Source organism: Haliotis rubra, unplaced genomic scaffold, assembly GCF_003918875.1.
Source record: "Haliotis rubra isolate DU_JTF1 unplaced genomic scaffold, ASM391887v1 Scf1052, whole genome shotgun sequence".
Lineage (NCBI taxonomy): Eukaryota > Metazoa > Mollusca > Gastropoda > Lepetellida > Haliotidae > Haliotis > Haliotis rubra.
In genome coordinates this window covers 100,208-125,068 of record NW_025764951.1, presented here as the reverse complement: position 1 = coordinate 125,068, position 24,861 = coordinate 100,208, and the positions used below count along the sequence as shown (strand labels likewise).

Sequence of the window (24,861 nt, the reverse complement as noted above, 5' to 3'; positions counted from 1 at the left end):
CAAAGCTCAAAAGAGACAGGCGAGAAAGCCGTGACACAATGTAAACAAATCTTCATTTCGGTTAGGGTCAACCTAAATAGCAAAACATGTTACATGAAAGAACAATGTGGCGGATATTGTCCCCTTCGCTCTTAGATATTCTTCAATTTGTCACACATTTTAGGATGTTTTAAGTTTCATAAGCACAATCTGAAGGCCTACAGTAATCTTGTTAACAGAGCAAAATATTCGAGGAGTAATATTTTCTATTCAAACGGAAATATTGTCAGTGTCAGCAGTTGCCTATCATGCAATATCCAAGTATCAAAATTAGTTCATATGAGTGCCTATAAAACCATGCTTTAAATATTTCAGATTTTTTATAAAGAATTGCATGGGAATTTGAACTGAATTACCTTCCTCCAGGTTGATCGAATACGAAAACTATGTGAGAAGAATAGTGACTTTCTGGAGTATTGGACGGAGTGAAATAAAGTGTATATCTTAATTATGAGAACATTTTTTGAAGTTTTGTTACCACATAAATTATTCACATATAATGGTACATTTTAGGAGTAATATTACAACTGTAATTTTGATTAATTCACTGGAAATGATGTCAAGGTATGTTTTCAGAATCTTGCCTTTTTTAGTAAACGTCGAAGGGTAATAAAATTAATAATAATCTAATCAATAATAAATAATTATTTAATTGATTGACATATAAGATGTTTTAGATTTTAAGGCAGAACTAGGCGAACAAACACCATACATATGGCAGGACAATCACTTGGTATTAACTTAGTTTCTCGGCCTGTGCTTTTAGATGTGTTTTTTTAAATACTACATTTACTCATAAGATAATTCTGAAAGTGATTGCTAGTATCATAACTCATTAAAGTTATTTCAACATCCAGGGAATTTGAAAAAGCAAAGGCTACGTTTTGGTCAAACCCTGGTCAGGCATTATCTAGTCCTGGAACAGAATAACTTACAAAAATCTCAGGTGACTTTTCATGTAACGGAATAAAAATTGAAACATATATTTAACCCATATTTGATGTAATCCTTCTGATAAATTAACGTTTTTTAGGAGGTTACTACTATTTGAAGACTGAGCCAAAGCTAGTGTTTATTAAGATGGTGGATTTCGACAAATTGTTCAAGGTTTGTTGATGGTTATTTGCAAAATGAGCTTCCTATTAAATTGCACACTGGTTTGTAGGAGGTGAACGCTTCAGGACATTTTCATGTCTGTTTTCCTAAACCTTTGTTATGACTTTTACCAAATTTTGAATCAACTTTACTATAATTTTTATGACACCAGTAAGTATCTCAAAAAAGGAAATAGATCAAAATCAGTGTTATGTCCTCTAGGGATATGGTCTCAGATCTAATAAAACAAAGATTATCATTGTTTAATTAAGAAGCAATAATTGTATTGACAGAAGGCTTTGAACATAGGATATATTCTTTGCACCTTATTTACACTAGTAGTTAGCAGTTAAACATCTCTGATGAAAAAACAATAGATCTACATTTCTATTTTGTGTAACATTCTATTTCAATGCTAGTTAATTGTTCGAATAACTGTGGATTCTCTGTTCCAAAATTTTGCATCACATGTTTCCTATTTCTGGATGTATCTTGGATGTTCTTTGTGTTCTGGTGCTGTGACATACCTGTACATAAACGCTGGCAGTTCAAGAAGTCCAGTATTGTGGAAGTTTGTATGTAAATTAGGATTCCACAAGAAAGTACATATAGAAAAATTAAATGAAATGATGATTAAAAAAATGATTTCCTTATATTCAGTGTCATTTTATCATGGTGTACAGATTTTGAAGAGAGAAACTTTACTGAGAGTTGCTGCAGATCAGCTGTTGAATATTTGCTTCTGGGTATGTCCAGATACGTCCATGGAAACATATTGTTTACAAGCCCAATTAACTTCTCCAGATTTCCAAATAAGATCAAATAGGTTATGCTGTGATTGATTTGTTTACATTAATTGTACAGAGAAATAAGGTGCATGAAGTAGTAGACGGGAAATATTTTCTGCTTTTATTTACCATTCTCTTAATTCATTAAAAGATAGAAACCCATGTTTTCAGATTATTGAACTAGAATTTGAACAACGCAAACGGATAAGTAAAGGCGCCACGCGCAGTGTTGATAATCTATTTATAGATACCGAAACGATGTGCAACATGACCAGGTGGTGTTCACGAGTTTTAAAAATTTATAAACCCAAACAACAAAATTCAGTTATCCTTTCCCTGCTAATATCTGTGACGGGGGTGAATTGCCAGATAGATTAATTGACTCGGAGGAAATTACGCTTCCTACAGTCTCAGCAGCTAGTCGAGACGCTTTTTCATCGGGCATGTAACTCATTTTCACTCGCCAGTTGTAATCTGCCAGCTAAAATATATTAAAAATCACATACGTATAACTTGCCTCTTTAAATAACATTCACAAACGACGGATACCAAAGTATCACAAGCAGAATTCATCACCAACGTTCGCAATCACGTAACGTTTCGCCGGCGGTGACGCCATTGTGATTTGCCAGTGGTTGTCCCCCCTAACGTCAAAAAACGAAGTGGGCGGGGCTTATCGGCCGAGACTGGATCGGTCTATTCTGTTAATCCTGAACCCCACTGTCCATCTGATTCTTTTTCTCAGACTGCGGATCCCTTCCCAGCTGAACAGATTCCTTCACAAACTACTTCTGTGACACCATCTCAAAGGTCAGGATCACCAAAATGACTCCTCAACAAAATTACAATCTAGGAAAGAAAGGAATCGTTTAGCAAGGCAAAACCTTGACTCATTGTCTCGCAACAAACAGACTGATAGGATTCCTAAAGGATCATATGATCCTATAAAATTTCACAAGTTTGGATCACTGGAAGAGGTGGACGTTTCGGAAAGCATCCATCGCAGGACAACAATTTTATCGCCTAAAGGACATGGGTGAGCCAGACCTCCAGTCAATCCGCCAAAGAGATGAATAGTTTACAACGTTTGATTCAGTGGAATTGTAGAGGATTTAAAAACGAATTTTAATGATTTACAATTACTGACCCAAGACTACAAACCATCAGCTTTCTGTCTCCAGGAAACATATTTAAAGCAGACAGACAAACTTAATTTACGTCAGTACAACTCATATCATGGTTTTTCTCCTCCATTGTGCTCTTTGTATGTTCCTCCTTCTTTTGTTCTTCGGTAGTCTGATCCTTAGTCATTATATGATCAATTACCTAAACCATGTGTCATCATGGGTGATCTGAATGACCACAATCTGCTCTGGGGTGGTCTCCACACCAACTCTAAGGGCAAGGTCCTAGAGGATTTTATTACCAATAATGATTTATGTATTTCTAATGATGATTCACATACATATTTACATCCTGCAACAGGCACATACTCCTCACTTGATTTGTCGCTGACAGATTCTGGACTGCTCAATGAGTTCGAATGGTCAGTTCATCATGACCTTTGTGGAAGTGACCATTTTCCAACTTTACTTTCACTCGTTCATCCAGCTGATACCCCACCTTCATCCAGATATAATTTTACAAAGGCAAAATTGGTCTTTATTTGAGACATTATGTCAACGGACAATTACACCTGAATTAATTTTTAATACTTCTGACCCGATTCAGATCTTTTCAGAAGAATTACTGAAAATTGCAAATGAAACTATTGCTAAATCCTCTACAAATCCACATATACGAAAACCATGGTATACTGACGACTGTAAACAAGCCAAAAAAGCAAGGAAGAAGGCAGAAAAATATTTTCGCATTCACCCCACCGTCCACAACTTAAACAAATTTAAGATATCAAATGCTAAAGCCCGACGCACCTTCAAGCAATCTAAACGCCAATCCTGGCACAAATATGTATCTAAAATCAATTCCAGAACTCCAATGTCCAAGGTTTGGAATATGATACAAACAATTAAAGGAAAAGGTCTTGAAAGGTTACTATGTATGTTTGACAATATATGGACTCCTGGGAATTTCCCTTCTTCGTGGCGGAATTCTGTTTTCATTCCTATGCCTAAACCCGGCCGGGATCATACGGATCCTTCTAATTATAGGCCAATATCTCTTACCAGCTGTTTATGTAAAACCATGGAGAGAATGGTCAATAACCAACTGGTATGGTACCTGGAAACAAATAATCTTATAACAAATATTCAGTGTGGCTTTAGAAAAAATCGAAGTACCATAGACCATTTAGTTACACTGGAAACGTTTGTAAAGGATGCTATCATCCAAAAACAACATGCTGTATCAATATTTTTCGATTTAGAGAAAGCGTATGATACGACCTGGAAGTATGGAATTTTAAAAGATCTTCATGAAATGGGATTGAGAGGCCGTTTGTTTCAATTTATATCTCAGTTTTTAACAGATCGGCAGTTCCAGGCACGTGTGGGTTCAACCATGTCTGATATGTATGATCAAGACCAGGGTGTACCACAAGGTAGCATATTATCTGTAACGTTATTCAGTAAAAAAATAAACAGCTTATCTAAAGTTTTAAATGAATCCATTGATGGTTCATTATTTGTTGATGATTTTAATGTGTCATGTCGAGGTAAAAATATGCACACGATTGAGAGACAATTGCAGTTATGCCTTAATAAAATTAATGATTAGTCAGAACGAAATGGTTTTAAGTTTTCAAAAACTAAAACTAATTGCATTCATTTCTGTCGGAAATATAAGCCGCACAGAGACCCAGAATTGCATCTAGCAGGCTCTCCAATTAAAATTGTAAAGGAAGCTAAATTTCTGGGAATAATATTTGACCAACATCTTACTTTCTTACCACATATTAAATATCTGAGAGCTAAATGTCTGAAGGCACTTGATTTATTAAAGGTAGTTTCAAACTCCAAGTGGGGAGGGGACCAGTCAACCCTCCTTCACTTATACAGATCACTCGTCCGTTCTTAACTCGATTATGGTTCCATCATTTATGGTGGAGCCTGCAAAAGCAATCTTAAATTATTAGATTCTGTTCATCACCAAGGTCTCAGACTTTGTGTTGGATCTTTCAGAACTTCTCCTATTGACAGTCTTTCCGTAGAGGCTGATGAGCCATCTCTCAAACAACGCCGCATAAAATTATCGTTACAATATATCATAAAACTTATTCTAGTGAGTCTAACCCGGCATATAACTGTGTTTTTAATCCTCTTTATGAGGATCTATATAACAAAAAGTCTTCCCTAGTTCCGCCTCTTGGGCACAGAATTAAGCCATTCATTTCTGCTGCCGGCACTGCGATGGAAAATATATCTCCTTTGTGTCTTCTTTCTTCTCCTCCTTGGCAACTGGTGAGGCCTGAAGTTGACCTAACTCTGACAAATTTTAAGAAATCAGAAACCAATGAATTACAATATAAACAGGAATATATTCAAATAAAAAGTAAATATAATACATACAAGTCCTTATTTACAGATGGGTCCAAGGACGGTGGCGCAGTGGCTTGTGCCACTGTTATTGGATCAAAAACAATATCTTCTAGATTACCTGACAACAACTCTATTTTCACAGCGGAAGCTAATGCCATACTCACAGCTCTTAAATATATTAACAAACACCCAAAATCTAAACAATACATAATATTTTCAGATTCTCTTTCTTGCCTGCAGGCTATTAAAATTTGTCTTCTCAACATCAACATTTAATTGAAATCGTTGAATTATACAATGCTCTTGCTACTAACCAATGCGACATCGTCTTTTGTTGGTTACCCAGCCATGTAGGAATCTCAGGTAACACAATGGCCGATTTTGCCGCCAAGGCGGCACTCAACAAATCTGTGACCCCACTTCTTATCCCATATTCTGATTATAAAGCCGTGATTAGATGATATATTCGAGATCTAATGCAAAAGAAGTGGGACACCCAGGTAGGTATTACACGAAATTAAACCAACTATCGGTCACACCTACTTGGGTTGTCAGTCCAGGTTTGAGGAGGTCATCATGCGACGATGTCGTATTATTTTGGACATACAAGATATACACATGAGTATTTATTGAAAGGAGAAGATCCTTCATTCTGTATCCCTTGTGATGAACGAATCACGGTCAAGACTTTTCCATCACAAGGGATAAATATTTCAGTGTCAAAACCCTGAAGAATCTTTTTTATACTGTCAATTCTCATTTAATACTTGTTTTTTTTAAAGAAATAGAATTATTGCATAAATTTTGAATAATAAGTTTTGTAAATATGTAAATGGTATTTTAAACATGGTAGTATGAATTAGCAACTGTGATTGTGAGCGGCTGTACCCTCAAAGGGGGTTAAAGTATCGAAAATTATTGTCCTCCTGAGAGGGTACGTAAGTCCCATACACTTTCAAAGTCCATATCGCACAACATTATTTTTAATCGTAGCATTTCTGTTATTTTATCTTTCGGCTAAATGTTCCTACATCGCCAACGGCTGAGGGGATGTTGTAAATCCAGCTAGGGTCCATGCAGGTAGCAATAGTAATGTAAGTCCCCATGGTTCCTAGTATGGTGATCTACCTTCAGTTGTTGGCGATCAATAGCCTGTTTATATTGTATATTGTATCGTCTTGTATAGTTCAAATGTTGAAGATTTAGCTACTAGTTTTATATCTATATCTGTGATACCCTAGTTGTTTTACTGTCCTTCGTTGGCAGAATTTTATAATTTAACTTAAATTGTTGATATATTTATAACTTGCTTTAGTCACGATATGGCTGAAATATTGCTGATGTGACTTAAAATTTTAACTCTATTGACCTCATCACCAGTCTATAACTGTATAATGTGGCTATTGACCTCATCACCAGTCTATAACTGTATAATGTGGCTATTGACCTCATCACCAGTCTATAACTGTATAATGTGGCTATTGACCTCATCACCAGTCTATAACTGTATAATGTGGCTATTGACCTCATCACCAGTCTATAACTGTATTATGTGGCTATTGACCTCATCACCAGTCTATAACTGTATAATGTGAGTATTGACCTCATCACAAGTCTATAGCTGTATAATGTGGCTATTGACCTCATCAACAGTCTATAACTGTATAATATGGCTATACAACTGTTCCCGACACACAAAAGGAATTCAGCTAGCGCGATGACTTTCGTGGATGTGTCCCATTCATCCCCTTCCGTAACCCACAAGATGACTCGTCCCCCTCTCGATGCTTGTTATATGCGAAAAACCTTTGTTACAGAATTGTTTTGTGTAGTTTTTAGTAAGGATAATGCCATGGACGGTGAGAGATTCAAACCCACGCACATGGGTTTGTGCGTATTTCTGACGTAACAAATGTTATATTTGGAATTACACTTTCTTAGTAAGGTACAGATTCTTGCAGTTTTGTAGGGTTAAGTCCCATCCGGGATTCGAACCCACACCCTCGAGTCAGGGACCTAATCGCCAGTTACAGAAGTTCCACGTTGAAAAGATTTGAATTCGGAGAACATTGGTGTGACAGATGTAGGTGAATATTTTTTGGAATTAAACCTGTCTTACCTGAAACACAATGATGTGCAATACTAAAAACTTAAAACCACTGCAATGAGATTGTCTATAGAAAAGATCTATGCAGATTAGGTGCAAATGTACGTAAGTATAGTCACTGCAATAAGTCTTTCTGGCAGGGTACCCGTGAGGTTTGGGGCTACATATATGAAACAGAAAAATAGTTAAACTCAAAATATCATCCACACGTTCAAAAAACAGTCAGGCTCAAAAACCAGTCAACAAATACGACTGGTAACGACAAGACAAACTTTCTGAACATCTTTCTGTTTTTTTGTATGAACTTATCTATCACAGCTATCATATCCGTATAACCATCAAAGTATATAAGCTGAGAACAGGTTTCACTATATACAGGTATACTGTGTGTTCCTTTGTCGGGACCATGAACCTGTTCTCTTGCTGGAATCAAAACAATAACAAAATATAGACTGTATGTTGCACAAATGGGTACATTTAGCTCTTGACTGAGTACGAAGGTCGGACTAATAGACTGGAAGTGCATATAACTTTCAAATTTCAGTTGCATACTTTCTTGCTTGATCTATTGAACCGTACTGCATAAACTGCTGGAGAGATTCTTTCAAAATGGAAAGATCAGACCCATGTGGAATGTACTGTATCTTGGTCAAGTCTTCAGTCATAGTGTAAGTGTAGTTTACTTTCAGAACGGTGAGCAATGGAAGGAACCCCCGACTCACGTGACCAGCACATGACCAGATGCTTACTGAGGAAACAGCTGAAGTACTGAGGAGGAATGAAGAAGGGAGACAACCCACTTCTGTCTCATTCACTCAGGTCATGCATGCAGTTAGATAAGCATGAGTATTACCAAATGAAATAATTGGTTTAAATTTATGTTTATGGTTCCTTGACCGGATGGGTATGACGTGAATATTGAGACCAGAGGTTATCTTGTTCTGTTGCAGGTGGCCCAGTGTCTCAGGTGGACTTGACCAATGCTTCCAATGTATCTGTCTCCGTTGGGGAGCAAGGAACCATAGGATGTCTGTCCCAAGGTGAGATGATGCACAAACATACTGATAATTTGATAAAGAGGACAATGGCGACAATCGCATCTCGATCTTCGATCCCTCATGTAGCTGCTCAAACGTGTTATCCTGAAAATGAAAAGAGGGCATGGTTATAAGGAAGAAGTGTTGACTTATTGATTTCAAGGGGCTTCACAATCCATAATAATCTTCCCAAATTAACTGGGGATTCGTTCTCAGGTTTTATCTCAGAAATTACTCTTCAGACATAATGGATGTTCCGAACAATGAACAGTTGATCTAAAACATTTACAGTATTTTCATTATGGAGCAGTTAAGATAAATGCGTGTAAGTCGATACTTTCATCCTCTGTGGTGAGCTTAAAGAAGGAAATTGTTATGTTTACGTGTATACTTGCATGGATTGACAGCATCAGATCCAAACACCAACCGCATTAACTGTCACCCAATTGTAGTTTCCTTTCCCCACAGAACGTTTCCGTCAAAAGACGGATCATCTTTTGTGGACATCCATGCCCTCCAGACAGCCAGACTACTCCTTGGGAAGCATGGTCATGTCAGCATCTGTGGAGCCCGGGGGATGGGAAGACCAGCATTGCTCTGATGATCTGTGAGGCATATCAGCAACAAGGATATGAAACAGTCTTTGTGGAAAACATTGAACACTTTGATGTTAATAAATTTCTAAACGTCAATCACACATGTTGGTTGTTTTTGATGATATATTTGGCTGTGTTACATTCACTTCAAATCTGGAAAAACTGCATAAATTGTTTTGTGCTTTAGTTGATGATCGTGCTAAAACAGCTGCAGATAAAGAGGTTTCAAAGAAGAAGAAGAAGGGTGAACAATCAAAACAGAAAGACAAATCTAATGAAGAAATCCCTGTCTACAGACTGAAGCTTGTGTTCACATCCAGGACATACAACTGGAAGGAAGGATGTTCCAGACTACATCAGTACACGGTGGATCTGCTTACAACAGAAGCTGTTCTTGATATGGCTAAAGACTGTGTCACGATGGAAGAATAGAAACGTATGTTATGTTCCTACAAGTCCAAACACCCTGCATGCGATATCTCTGAAAAAGATATTTGTATCATCGCAGATTCAAAACACAGCATATTTGGATTTCCTCTTATCAGCAGACTGTTTTTCACCAATGCTGTCTTCCAGATGCACAACTTGCAATTCTTCAACCATCCACTGACCTACCTGAGAGGCGACCTTGGCACCATTGTCCGGGAGGGAAGCAATAGATCGGCAGCGATCATCATCCTCATCCTGTCTGATGGGAAACTGAATCTTGTTTCTTTGCAGTCAGGGAAAGCTGGACATGTAATGTTTGACGCTGTGAAGGAAGTAGTTCCTTGTTGTACAAGGACAGGCATTGCCAATGAGATCAACAACTTTACTGGGATCTACTGTACAGTGGAGGATCACGTGGCATCTTTCTCCCACCCCTCCATATACGATGCTGCAGCCTGTGCTGTAGGACATCTTAATATCGTGTTGCTGCTGGAACACTGCTCACCGAAGTTCTTGTATGAAAGAGTGAGATTGGATAAGAGTTCAACAGGCATGGACGATATCACAAACATGATCTCCATCTCTCCCCAACTACACCCAACAGTGGTGAACAGACTTGTGGAAGGTATCCAACAAGGATGCTTCATTTGGACAGTAAAACACCCAGTTCTCCGTGATGAAAGCATTGCTTCTCTGCTTTGGACAGAGATCAATGATAACATAGTTGAGACTGTCCTGCGAAGGGATATGGACACTGGTGAAAGCTTTATGTATTTGACTTCCCTCTCTGACAGTTACTTTCTATTCTCTAAGTCTTTAGAAGTTGCTGTAGGTCTAGGTGACAGAGCACCTGATCTGTATGCATGTGTGGTAGCCTGTGTTACCCATGGCAAACTGGAACATCTAGAACACCTCGTTACAGTGATGGGTGAACATGGAGGATTTAATGTTGAATATACCATCGATGGGACAACCCTCCTGCTCATGGCTGCAAAGTCACGAAATCCTAAGGTGTTCAACTTTCTCAAGAAGAAAGGTGCTGATATTTCAGCGAAGGACTGGAAAGGAAACACCTGTTTGCATTATGCCTGTGAAGCAGGAAACATGGAATTGACAACAAAAGTGATTGAAACATGCCCTGCCTTGATTAGTTTGATGAATTATGAGAATTTAACACCTGCAATGATTTGTGCCAAAACAGGTCACCTTGACATTCTGAAGTTCCTCAAAGAAAAAGGAGCCAATTTAACATGTACATCCGGAAAAGACGCCTGCAATGATTTGTGCAAAAACAGGTTGGCTTAATATTCTCAAGTTCCTTAAAGCAAAAGGAGCCGATTTAACATCACACGTACACGCGGAAAAGATTGTTTACATTTGTCAAGTGAAAATGGAAATCTGTCAACTGTGAACTTCTTAATTTCATTGAAAATATATGATGTAAACAAGAAGGAAAGTAAATTAAAGGCAACACCAGCTATGTTTGCCATGAAAGGAGGGCACTATGATGTTTATCGTTGTCTTGTCTCTAAAGGCGCAGATCTCACCCTTTCTGATATGTACAACACTGGCTGCCTGATGTTGGCATGTGAAGGAGGTAACATGACTATTGTGAAACACATCCTATCCATGAAAACATGTGACATCAACAGACGGGAAGGAAGGTCAAATCAAACATCAATAATGACGGCATTAGAAAGTGGACACTGTGATGTTTATCATCTCCTTGTATCTGAGGGCGCAGATCTTACCCTTACAGATGGAGATAACACTGACTGCCTGATGTTGGTATGTAAAGGAGGTAACATATCTATTGTGAAACACATCCTCTCCATGAAAACATGTGACATCAACAGACGGGGAGGAGTCTCAAACCAAACACCAATAATGATGGCATTAGAAAGTGGACACTATGATGTTTATCATCTCCTTGTAACTGAGGGGGCAGATCTGACGCTTACTGATGAAGACAACACTGACTGCCTGATGTTGGCATGTGCAGGAGGTAACATATCTATTGTGAAACACATCCTATCCATGAAAACATGTGTCAACAGACGGGGAGGATACTTAAATCAAACACCATTCATCATGGCATTGAAAAGAGGACACTATAATATTTGTCATCTTCTTAAATCTGAGGGCGCAGGTGGGACCTATTTACATTATACAAGTGTCTTGGTGAGGGATATTGAGGTAGACTATTTTACCGCAACAAATTGATATACCTAACACCATTTACGGGAGCTGTCATGTTTGTGATCATGGGAGTGTTGGATGTTGATGAACTAGAGTCACAGGCAAAGATCCAGTACACACAGTGAGAACTGGTCCGTTTCTGGTTGAAGGATGATGGCCAAGAATATTTCGATTTCATCTTTGACATATCAGCAGTTATGAAATTCAGACATTACTCTCATGAATTGCATACTATTTAACTGTATTTTCTGAAACTATTACACCTGTGAACAATGTGACTTCTAGTCAGTGCTGCTCCTTCCTGAGCCACTATTATGTATAAAGAGTTCAAGTGGGTGAGGGGAAACCTTCCAGGATTGTCTAAGATCAGGAAAACCTTCAGCTGCCAACACCACTGAAACTGTTGATAACATGATGTGACCATATACAGCATGTAACAACATGTAACAAACGCAGGTATTTGTCATGTGAGGGTTGAGAAAATATTGAGGACTTACAGAAGAATGACTAAGGCCTCAGTACGATTGGCTCCACTACTCCTGTAGTCGTAGCATATAGATCATTGCGTTATGTTGTAGCGGTGTATGTACCATTGCATAGTGTTGTAAAGGTGCATATAGCATTGTATAGTGTTGTAAAGGTGTATATACCATTGCATAGTGTTGTAAGGGTGTATATAACACTGTATAGTGTTGAAAGGGTGTATATAGCTTTGTATAGCGTTGTAAGGGTGTATATAGCATTGTACAGTGTTGTAAAGGTGTATATAGCTTTGTATAGTATTACAAAGGTGCATATATCATTGTATAGTCTTGTAAAGGTGCATATAGCTTTGCATAGTGTTGCAAGGTGTATATGGCTTTGTATAGTGTTGCAAAGGTGCATATAGCATTGTATAGTGTTGTAAAGGTGTATATAGCTTTGTATAGTGTTGTAAAGGTGCAGATAGCTGTGTATAGTGTTGTTAGGGTGTATATAGCATTGTATAGTGTTGTAAAGGTGCATATAGCTTTGTATAGTGTTGTAAAGGTGCATATAGCTTTCTACAGTGTTACAAAGGTGCTTATAGCTTTGTATAGTGTTGTAAAGGTGTATATAGCTTTGTATAGTGTTGTAAGGGTGTATATAGCTTTGCATAGTGTTGTAACAGTCTCTATAGCTTCGTATGGTGTTGTAAGGGTGTATATAGCATTGTATAGTGTTGTAAGGGTGTATGTAACCTTGTATAGTGTTGTAAGGGTGTATATAGCTTTGTATAGTGTTGTTAGGGTGTATATAGCATTGTATAGTGTTGTAAGGGTGTATGTAGCTTTGTATGGTGTAATAAGGATGTATGTAGCTTTGTGTGGTGTTGTAAGGGTGTATGTAGCTTTGTATAGTTTTATAAGGGTGTATGTAGCTTTGCATGGTGTTGTAAGGGTGTATGTAGCTTTGTATGGTGTTGTAAGGGTGTATGTAGCTTTGTATAGGGTTGTAAGGGTGTATATAGCATTGTATAGTGTTATAAGGGTGTATATAGCTTTGTATAGTTGTCGGGGCGGTGGGGTAGCCTAATGGTTAAAGCGTTGGCTTGTCACGCTGAAGACCCGGTTTCTAATCCCCACATGTGTACAATGTGTGAAGCCCATTTCTGGTGTCCCCCGCCGCGATGTTGCTGGAATATTGCTAAAAGCGGCGTAAAACCAAACTCAGTCAGTCAGTCAGTTGTATAGTTGTCACAAATCAAACGTAGACCTTAAGGATAGTCAGCACATTTACTACAAATGAAAATAAAACCTTTTAGGCTACATACATTGCATAATATCGTCCTTTCACATAGTTACATTGATCAGTGACATTCCTCACAAGAGAATGAAGTATATCCGTTTACTAATCAGCACAGACAGATTTAATATATTTCACACACCACAGCAACCAATGATAAAAAATACACACAAGTTTATTGAATGTCCCTGTACAGAGATAATAGTCCGTGCTTGAAATCCAGAATATGTCTTGAGTATAAACAGGAGTAGGAGCAATCTGTTGACATTGATCAACCTGTGGACGATTTGTTTGTTTACATTTTCTTGGAACGCGAAATGCCCGTTCTTGGAGATATATGGGAGGAATATTTGTTAAAATATGTAAAAGTATTTCCGACTATGTCAACAGAGTACCCTCTAATTATTCAAAATTCGTATTTGTAACATTAAGCAAACAGTTATACCGACTTCGTCAGCTATTTTACTTGGAGGTGTATATATACCACCCATGGCTTCACCTATGCACCAATGACATGACCAATGCGGTAATATAAGTGAACTGGACACGAGTAATCAGACATGTATACGAAATATGACATCAGTGATTTTATTCTTTGTGGTGATTTTAATGCATGCACAGGACATGAACAAGATTTTTTCCGAAAATAATGATAAAGGCTCATCTCTACCAGATTGTTATAAAGATGATTTTGTTTAAGTTACCCTAGTGTCAAAAGATAAAACGGTAAATTCTTATGGGAAAGAAGTTGTTAAATTTCTTCATTGGTAATAATATGCACATTGTTAATGGTCGATGTGGCTCTGATCGTACCGAGGGTGAATATACGTATACATGTATTTCCAAGCATGGAAGTAGTGTTATTGATTTTTCAATGTTTCAAAAATCTGTTTTATCTTGTTTCGGATTTCAAGTCAACTGGATACACAGTCTGATCATCTTCCACTTGAGATGTGTAGTAGTATTCAGGTTTATGTACAACCATGTCATACTGATGTGTAAGTCAACTACATATACAGTCTGATCATGTTCCACTGGAGATGTGTAGTAGTATTCAGGTTTATGTACCACCATCTCCTACTGATGTGCAAGTCAACTTACAGATATGTATGGTGTGATTCATGCAGTGATGAGTGTACTTCAAGATTGTTTATTAATGATTATTTGATCTCTTTACAGCTTTCTACAAGGAGATAGTAGAAGGTGTACATTTGAATAACAATGTTACACTAGAGTCTGCTGAGTCCATGACAAAACAAAAAACACTCAGCCAGTGTGGTTTGATAAAGAATGCAGAGAAGCTAATCAAACTAAATATTCAAGTCTACATAATTTTCCTAGTTTAAATAATAGGGAAGATATTGCTACACATATTAGAACAAAAACAAATTTAAATTACTCTGTAAAGATACACAGGGAAAATAGAAGTGTAGATAAATCTCTTTCCGATAATACAATAGTTTGGAAAGCTGTGAAATCAATTTTAAGTCCTACAATAAGTACATCCATGGAAGTTCGGAAAGATAACTTTGAGAATATATTTAACACAGAAGATTCAAATGGTGTAAGCCATTATGACAACTGTGAGGTACATGACGACATTTCAGATGTAATTCTAAATGGCAAAATAACTGAAGAAGAATTAAGAAAGGCTGTTTCAAACTTAAAGCGAAATAAGTCCCCAGGGAGAGATAATTTATTACCAGAATTCTTCCTTCCTTGTGCAGAAATACTTTCCCAATGTTGATTATATTAACAGAATATTAGAAATTGGTCATTTTCCACATGAATGGTCAAAGCCGATACCTCTTCCACTGCATAGGTGTGGCAGTAAGGAGGATCCGAATAATTATAGAGGTATTTCTTTAACAAGTGCTTTTGGAAAGCTATTTACTTCAATAATATGCAACAGACTTAGTATGTGGTAAAGATATATGAGAAAGTAGAGGAATCTCAGGCAGGTTTTAGGCAAGGCTATTCTACAACTGATAATGTATTCACTTTAAACGCATTTGTTGAGAAATGTGTAAAAAAACGGTAAATTATATACAGCATTTATAGCATTTTAGGAAAGCCTTTGACACTGTTAATCGTCCCACGATTTGTGAGAAATATTAAATAAAATAGGAATTAAGGGTACGATATTCAAGGTGATTTGGAGTATCTATACTAACGTTGCTGCATGTGTTAGAAGTAATGTAACTTCTGATATGTTAAAGATATCATACTATTGTGTTGTAAGGGTGTTTATATCAATATATAGTGTTGTAAGGGTGTTTATACCATTATATAGTGTTGTAAGGGTGTTAACATCATTATATAGTGTTGTAAAGGTGTTTATACCATATATAGTGTTGTAAGGGTGTTTATATCATTATATAGTGTTATAAGGGTGCTTACATCATTATAAAGTGTTGTAATGGTGCTTACATCATTATATAGTGTTATTAGGGTGTTTATATCATAATATAGTGTTGTAAGGGTGTGTATATCAGTATGTAGTGTTGTAAGGGTGTTTATATCATCATATCTTGTTGTAAGGGTGTTTATACCATATATAGTGTTGTAAGGGTGTTTATATCATTATATAGTGTTGTAAGGGTGTTTATATCATTATAAAGTGTTGTAAGGGTGTTCATATCATTATATAGTGTTGTGAGGGTGTTTATGTCATGTATAGTGTTGTAAGGGTGTTTATATCAGTATGTAGTGTTGTAAGGGTGTTAACATCATTATATAGTGTTGTAAAGGTGTTTATATCATTATATGGAGTTGTAAGGGTGTTTATATCATTCTATATTTTGTAAGGGTTTTAACATCATATATAGTGTTGCAAGGGTGTTTATATCATTATATAGTGTTGTAAGGGTGTTTACATCATTATATAGTGTTGTAATGGTGTTTATATCATTATATAGTGCTGTAAGGGCATACAGGGGGTTTATAGCTTTGTATTGCATTGTATTGTGTTGTATAGTCGCTATAAGCATTGTATCACATTGTAGTAGTCTATTGTATTCTATTCTTGTACTTGAACTTGAAAACATACACGTTTTATGTCTCGTTGTCATGATGTAATATAGTGTGTGTTGCCTTCATTTTAAAAAAAAACTAGCATAATATAAATATGAATGACAGCATTGTGCTGTATAGTTGTTGTCTATATAGCATTGTTTTGAGTTGTTTTAGTATATTCATCATTGTATTACATTGTAGCAGACTCAAACTTGTACAGGTGACACGTATGTCTCTTTGGACATGATATAATAATGTGTTTTGCCTCCAACTGGCATAGCCGCCCTGATTTTGCTGGAATATTGCTAAAAACGGCGTAAAACTGAACTCACTCTCTCCCAAGTGGCATTGTATAGACTTGACTGACAACATTGTGTGTACAGCATTGTAAAATGTATTTGATGTCTCTGTTTAAGTGATGTGTGTGTGTGTGTGTGTGTGTGTGTGTGTTTTGACGTAACACTAGAAATATGAATCCCAGAATTGTGTACCTTCCACCGTAGAGTTACAGTGGTGTATATACTATTATGCTATGGTGAATATACAATCCTACTGTTTTGCAGTGGAGTATATATCACATGTAATTGTGCACAACACGTGCATCGCAGTGGTGTATATAGCATGGTGCTATTCCCAAGTATTGTCCCCACAGTGGAGTAAATGTATACCTGACATATTGTATGCCCTGTATGATGCTATATATTGTGTGTGTGACACCCAGTTGATGTAACCTACCACTTGATAGATGTGAAACACAGCACTGTGTATACAGCATTGTATGGGGCACTTTTTCCCAATCTGTTTAATTTCTTTGATCCACCAAAATACTGACACGTTATCTATTGCAAGTATTTTAAAATGTATGGACTCCTTAGCTTCTTTGCCTATATGGGAAAGAGGACACAGGGTAGTATTTTTCCCTCTTAGTCTCAAAAGAGGTTACTATTTCATTCATCTTTCCAATCCATTCATTGTTTTTCACTCAAACTTTCTTGTACACGAGAATAAGCAAAATAATTACTCAATAAACTCAGTTTTGTTTAATTTATAAGTACATGACTGTAAACTCTTGTCATTAACAGTTGTAGCAAAACAAAAACACAATGTTGCAATAGGTAGATCTAATAAGGAGATAAACGTACTGTGTTTGGAAATAAGATGAATGTTAGAACTAATTGATAGTCTCTAAATTTCATTTGAAGCCGAACGCGTAGCGTAGGTTTTCAAATGATTAACATAACCGATTCAACATCGAACTTCCTCGTCCTGCGGAAGACACTGTGTAATCCGACATGGGACGAGAGGCGAATTGAACTCGTCTGTGAAAGGAGTGGTAGGTTCCGTTTGTATTATTTTTTAACATGTCAGCATAAAAACTATTCTGTCCAAAGAAAACAAACTACTGTTTATTCAATGCAATAACGTAACACCTAAGAGCTTGGTTTTTAATATCATAACTCCACACGACCGAAACCAGCCTATTGCTTTGTGTGCCGTGTTACTGTAGCCTTCTGGCCACACTATAATGGAATCGTCTGACTTACTTATTCTCTTGGAAGTAGACAGTTACGCAACAGTTTGAAATGGCGGACGAGCCAGTGTTTACATTTTGCGAAAGGTTGAAATTCGAAGTGACAGTGGAAAATACTTGACTGACTGTCGAACCCGAACCCTGCAGAATCGAAGAATAGATCCTTTTCTGATCGACTTATGACCTGTAACTCATTAAAGACTGTTGATATTTATGACCGGCGAGTGTCGATCATGATTTCACGTACGTGCCTCCAACCCTGGCATGCGACGAAAGAGTGACAGTGCTGCTTTGTGTACATGAGTCAGCTTGGGATTCCTTGGAACATTGTTCTCATCATTTGGGACTGGATTGTGGCCAAGCTTTTCAAAATGTACGAACGTAGCAGTGACAGCCTTGCGAAGAGGGTGGCAGAGAGCGGAATTCTCATGGTTTAATTTTTGACATTTTGAACGATGCAACGGGACATGATGGAGTATGAGTGGCAAATTTTGTGTTATGGGAATGTGAGCGTTATGTGACCAGCTCTTCAAAATGACAAAGCCGCTGGTATAGGGGAGGACATTTTATTTCCGAAGGGTAGTCAATCCACAAAACATCACCCTGAAACATTTGGCAAAGAATCCAATGGACAGCTAACAATCAATCTATGAGAATATTCTATATAACAAATAGGGTAACATTTTATTGGTTGCAATAATTAAATTAAAATAGTCATGTTACACAAATACACACAAACACCACATTCAAAACATTCACCCAATGTACTGAGGAAAATACACCTTACCCATCTATGGAATGGAATGGAGTTTACAATTCTACCCCTTTTTGGCAACTGCAAACAACATTTGCCAATTTCACAAAATTGCCAAGGCATACACAAGTGCATACATTACAGTTACATGTTATGCTAGAAATAATTTGCTAATTATTTATTTGTAGTATTTTAAAAGTTCTACTCAAGCATAATATAAATGACAACATCTAACTTTAATGTATTAAACAAAACAAATATTACTTAAACTAACCTTCTGTGGCGAGTAACAGTGCTGCTGCTGCTGCTGCTGCTGCTGCTGCTGCTGCTGCTGCTGTGCTGTGCAATGCTGAATACTAAGTGCCATGTGCTTGGACACTCTGGGTATTTAATATGCTTAAAAAAACTTGTACCCAAGCAGAGACTTATTCTCTCGTCACATTACACACAATATGAAATTGAGGCCAGAATGAACCACCTCACTTCCTTAGTGATGTAAATATTCCATAAAGGGGCATAATTCAGATGCACCTCAACCATATAGAATTTTACTAACAAACCCTCAACCAAACCTTTTATCAGTTTTGTAAATCTGATTTTTAAACAACCACAATGTTTATTAAATAACCCTTCACCAATGAAAGCTTTAAACATATTTTTGGAGCTTAGCAGTTTATACCTTTTATTTGCATAATTTTATAATTACATAAAACACCTTCTCCTGATAACAATAAAATCTGATATGTCTCAATTGACACCATATCCTGCTACAGTTATCTTGCACATTTGCAATTGTAAACGGAAACAAATATACCATTTCCCAGGTAGGTAAATGTTCACGAACGTTTTGCCGCATAGATAGGGATGTATTTTTACAAGGTTTTCTGATTTATGTGTTAGATATTGTTTGTTTATGTGTGGGGCTGTGTATTGTAATTGAGTTTGAATATTGTTATGGTAGAAGGTAATAATTATGATAGTGAGGTTCCCAAATAATTGTGGAGGAGAAATCGTATACAATTGTATTTGTAATTGTATTTTTCGAGTTTAAATAAATGTTTCATCAGCATTTCCATCATGTCTGTTGTCTTTGTAGCAGTGACATTTCACTTTGTATTATATATTTTGTTTTATTTAAAATGTCAATAAAAAAATAATATAAAAACATTTCTTGGTGGTGTTATACAGTTTTGTGGCCAAAAGTATTATTTGTGCTTGTCCTGTGTAGGCCAGGTTACTGAATATGCATTTCACGTGCATTTATGTTTATGGGAATCGTTGTTATAACACGGATGATTTTGATTGGTTGATTGGATCGTCTGCTTCAACATGATCATACTTCGTGGTGTCTTGTGATTTTCATTGCATTCTGAGAGCTGATAATGTGAGGTCGAGTCAGAGGAGGCACTAGGTTAGTTATACTTGGTTGTAGAATGGTAGTAAGAGCTCACCGTCTGAATCCTCCTAAAACTACTTCACCAATAATAGCAAACTTCATGAGAACATCCGATAAAAGTGCTGTCTACATGAAATCCAAGAAAGAATTGAGCGGTAAGTACGTCCGTGTCACAGATGACTTCACTCAAAAAGTCCGAGAAGAAAGACGTGCACTTTCACCCTGGTTTGTCCAAGCTCGAGACGAAAACCGGAGGGTGATAATCCGACACAACAAACTTATCGTTGACGGAGCTTCTTTTGTGTACGATAGAAGCAAGAAAGGCATTGTTCAGGTTGCAGGTACAACTTCCTCCTTCCCTCATTCACCTACCAGCCAACCCTCTTCATACACCGACGCAGCTTCAGCTACACCACATGGATCTTTGTTTACGCCATCAGCTTATCGACACATCCCCGGAAACAGATCAACGGCAAGGGAGGCCGCGCTCAATCCGAACAAATGAGGAAGTGGCCAAGGCCCTGATGTAAACAAACATGGAATAACTATTCTTGTGTGGAACATTGAAGGTTTGCATAAACAAGACAATCCGTTATCTCCCATTAAAGAATATTGTGCCAAGTTCGACATTATTAGTTTTTGTGAGTCGTTCGTACGCAAAGCCAATGAGTTCAGCGATTTTCTCAATAAACTGTGTGCGTGAAAAACTGCATCGGCTTGGCCGATATAGCGGCAGCATTACTGTTTTGATTACGGACCACTTATTTTCCAGTGGTCTCATTAGCCGTAGCTACACTAATTTCGAAAATTGTGATGTACTTCTGTTCTACACAACTAGTTATTGATGGGAAATGGACACTATTTTGATATTCCCATATTTGTCGCCAGAAAACTCTCCCATATATAAGGGTAGTGACACTGATGGCATGTCAGTACTTGAAGATTATTTGTGCACAATCACTGCAGATCACCCTGGCAAACATCTGTTTTTAGGAGGGGGGGGGGGGACCTGAATGCTAGAATGATAGACTTCTTCGATTATATCCCAGATGATAATGTTGACTGTGTATATGAAAATGATGATTATCCCAAAGATACATTTGATATGCCTCGATCTTCTAGAGGTCAGGTTTATAATAATTATGGGGAAAACTTGCTGAATTATGTTGCACTTTTGGCATTCATGCCTTAAATGGTAGATTAGCAAATGATTTATGTGGTCAATTCACATGCTTTACTTATAACGGTTGCAGTGTAGTTGATTACATGCTAACTTCTTCGTCACTATTCCCTTTCATCACGCAGTTTAATGTCAGCACACTAGATAACCCATGTCACTTTCCACTGTCATGCACACTCAATATCAACACACTTAACAGTAAACTCCCCTCCACTGCTTATTCTAATACGCTTACCTCAAACAGTAATGTACAAGAGGGTAAACAGGATATATGGACAAAATATATGTGGTGCAAGGATGAAAACAGTGCATTCATTACAAACTTTCGGTTTGTTTTAAACATATTTTATTCATGAGAAAAGGATTGGGTACAAGTTATACAACTTAGAACACCCTCTCCGTAGTATTTACATAGTATTATTTACATTCATTCTACAAGATGGACAGAGAAGAACAGAACAGAAATATGGAAAAAGAGGAACAATTGCAACAATTAAGAAAATCGTTTTGAATGACAAATATATGTTTGAACAATTTTAAATATGTTTTGGTTTATGTGAACAGTCAGATCTGCATTGCCATGTAATAGTAACTCATAGGTCATATCCACATTTGTAATACTGCGTAATTTAGTCATCATGGTAGTTCTCTGTACTGTATATAATTGACAGTCAAACAGGTAATGATAAGAATTTTCACAAACATTTCCACACGAACAACTTGGGTTATCTCTTAAACCAGCACGGAATAGATCATAATTCAACTGACTACACATGTAACGTAGTTTTGTAAGGATGATGTTAGTGATTCTCGGTCTAGAATCAAAGTATTGAGGAGCAGTTTTATGTTTTATAACAATATTCGATATAAAAGAATTCAAAGACTCGCTTTTTCTCACTTCAACTGGAAGTTCATTCCACATTCTAATTGTGGATGAAAAATAAGAATCATACGAAAATTTTAATCGCGAGAAAGGAAGTGAGACATCATCAGAGTTGCGAAGATTATAGCTACATTTAGATGCTACGTCCACAGGAACAAGATCAATAAGGTACGATGGTGCCATATTATTCTGTATTTTGTAAAAACAAAACGAAACAAACAAAACTCAACCACCTTGGTGGGATCAGGACTTAGAAAACTTAAAGCATGACAAATATGCAGCACTCAGAGCCCATAGAGATCACAATGCAGACTTTAATATCTTCAGACAGTTACGAACACTCTTCAAATGTATATTCAAGCAAAAAAGATTAAATTTCCAAAATACACAGAAAGATAAACTAGTAGCAGCAAGCACCAACCCTAAATGATATTGGAAAACACTTAAAAATTACAGATCATCACCACAACTTTCATCCAATGTCACATGCCAACAGTGGACAGATCATTTCTTAAATCTGTTAAGCATTAATACTTTGCAAACCACACCAGAACATTTACCTTCACCTTTACAATCTACAAGCAACACTGATTCTTTTTTGAACCAACCATTTTGCGAGTCAGTAAAGCCCCTGGTCCAGACGGAATTGCTAATGAATTTCTAAAGGAGTCGAGATGTTTCATTGTCTCTACTCTCACTGTTCTTTTTAACAAAATTTATGACTCTGGCTATTTCCATCCCAGTTGGTGTAAGAGCATTATTTGCCCTTTGTTGACATCTGGCGACAAGAACGACCCCAATAATTACCGTGGTATATCCCTCATTGATTCCCTCTGTAAATTATTTACATCCATTCTAAATAAAACATTAAAAATCTGGTGTGATTTAAATAATATCATTTGTGAATATCAGGCTGGCTTTAGGGAAAACTATTCTACAACAGACCACATTTTTACACTTCAGGCTGTCATACAGAAATATTCATGTAAACACCAGGGCAGATTTTATTGTCTTTTTATCGATTTTTCAAAAGCGTTCGATACTCTTAAACATGATATACTTATAGATTCTCTTCATAAGGTTGGATTAGATGGGAAGTTCTTAGATATTATCACATGTATGTATAATTCACTCTGTGCCTGCGTTAGAACCCCTGAGGGACTTTCTAAACAATTTTCTTGTAATGTGGGTATCCGACAGGGATGCATTTTAAGCCCTCAGATATTTATAATATTTATTAATCATTTATGCGCAATTATGCAAAATGAAGGTGGTAAGGGAATATTTGTCACTGCTGTTTTCAATAATGTGTATGCCCTTATGTTTGCTGATGATGTTTCGGCTCTTTCGGACACTTGTATTCAACTGCAGAAAAAGATAAATGCCCTTGAATTATTTTGCGAGGAAACAGGAATGAAAGTAAACCTTAAGAAAACAAAAGTGGTTGTTATCAGAAATGGTGGGCCTCTTAGATCTTATGAAAAGTGGTATTTTAATGGGGAACAAATAGAAACAGTATCTTTTTATAAATATCTTGGCATCATATTTACACCAAAACTCGTTTGGTCCAGGGCACAATTATGTTTAGCTTCTCAAACTAGAAAGGCAATTTTATCAGTTAATCACTTTCAAAGGAAATTCGGAAACATTAACTGTATAGATCTATTCAAAATTTTTGATGCACTGATCACACCAATATTATGCTATGGGTCAGAAATATGGGGAACTTCCTACTGTAAAAGTATTGAATCGGTACAGCTTGATTTTTGTAAAAAGTATCTGAAAATAAATAGGTCATCTTGTAATTCCATGGCCCTGGGTGAATGTGGCAGATTGCCCCCTGTAGCTTAATTATATGACCCGTGTAATCAAATATTGGTGTAGACTGTTACAACTTCCTCATGACAGATTACCTTTTCAAAGCTACCTTATGCTTAAGTCTTTAGATGATAGTGGTAGAACTACATGGGAATCAAAAGTTAAAAATCTTCTGTTTAATTTTGGTTTTGGATATGTTTGGTTGAGCCAAGATGTTGGTGATGTAAAAATGTTTATAAGCTTATTTAAACAAAGATTATCAGATAATTTAAAACAGTCCTGGTACTCTTCCCTGAGTAATTCTTCCAATGCAACTATTATCAGTATTTTAATTCAGCGTTAAATGTTGAATGTTATTTATCATTTAACCTTTCTACACATTTAAGAGCTGTTTAAGCACAATTTAGGTTTAGTAATTTTACAATAGCTGTAGAAACTGGGCGTTATAACAACACTGATTATAATCAAAGATTTTGTATATCATGCAAATCTAAAGGTCTTACCTATATTGAAGATGAATTCCATGTACTGTTCATTTGTGAATCCTAATCACACCTAAGAGAGAGGTTTATTACAAAATGTGTTAAAAAGCCTTATACAGTATATTCTTTAGCAAATCTTTTCAAGAATACTAATGTAGGAACCTTAAAATCTGTGGCCTTGTATCTATTTTATGTTAAAAGGATCATAATAAACACACATGAAAGCACATTGTGCCCCTGACTGCACTGAA

At 36.8% G+C, this 24,861-nt stretch overlaps 1 protein-coding gene and 2 long non-coding RNA genes across 6 annotated transcripts in view; 2 read left to right on the top strand and 1 right to left on the bottom strand.

Annotated features, from left to right (window-relative positions):
* Positions 1-24,861, top strand: part of LOC124276596 — a 210,787-nt gene that overhangs the window by 116,016 nt on the left and 69,910 nt on the right. The gene's annotated exons all lie outside the window — the stretch shown is intronic.
* The window catches only part of LOC124276653, a 24,063-nt gene continuing 11,031 nt past the window's right edge, over positions 11,830-24,861 (top strand). Inside the window, exons 1-3 of one of the 3 annotated variants that reach the window (XR_006898615.1) lie at positions 11,830-12,457; positions 12,667-12,816; positions 12,847-13,318. This is a non-coding gene — a long non-coding RNA (uncharacterized LOC124276653). Of the gene's footprint in view, positions 12,548-12,636; positions 12,817-12,846; positions 13,319-24,861 lie in introns of all 3 variants that reach the window. The other 2 variants (XR_006898607.1, XR_006898604.1) reach the window with 2 other exon arrangements.
* The window catches only part of LOC124276700, a 21,682-nt gene continuing 20,966 nt past the window's right edge, over positions 24,146-24,861 (bottom strand). The window contains exon 3 of the long non-coding RNA XR_006898625.1: positions 24,146-24,156. This is a non-coding gene — a long non-coding RNA (uncharacterized LOC124276700). The remainder of the gene's footprint in view (positions 24,157-24,861) is intronic.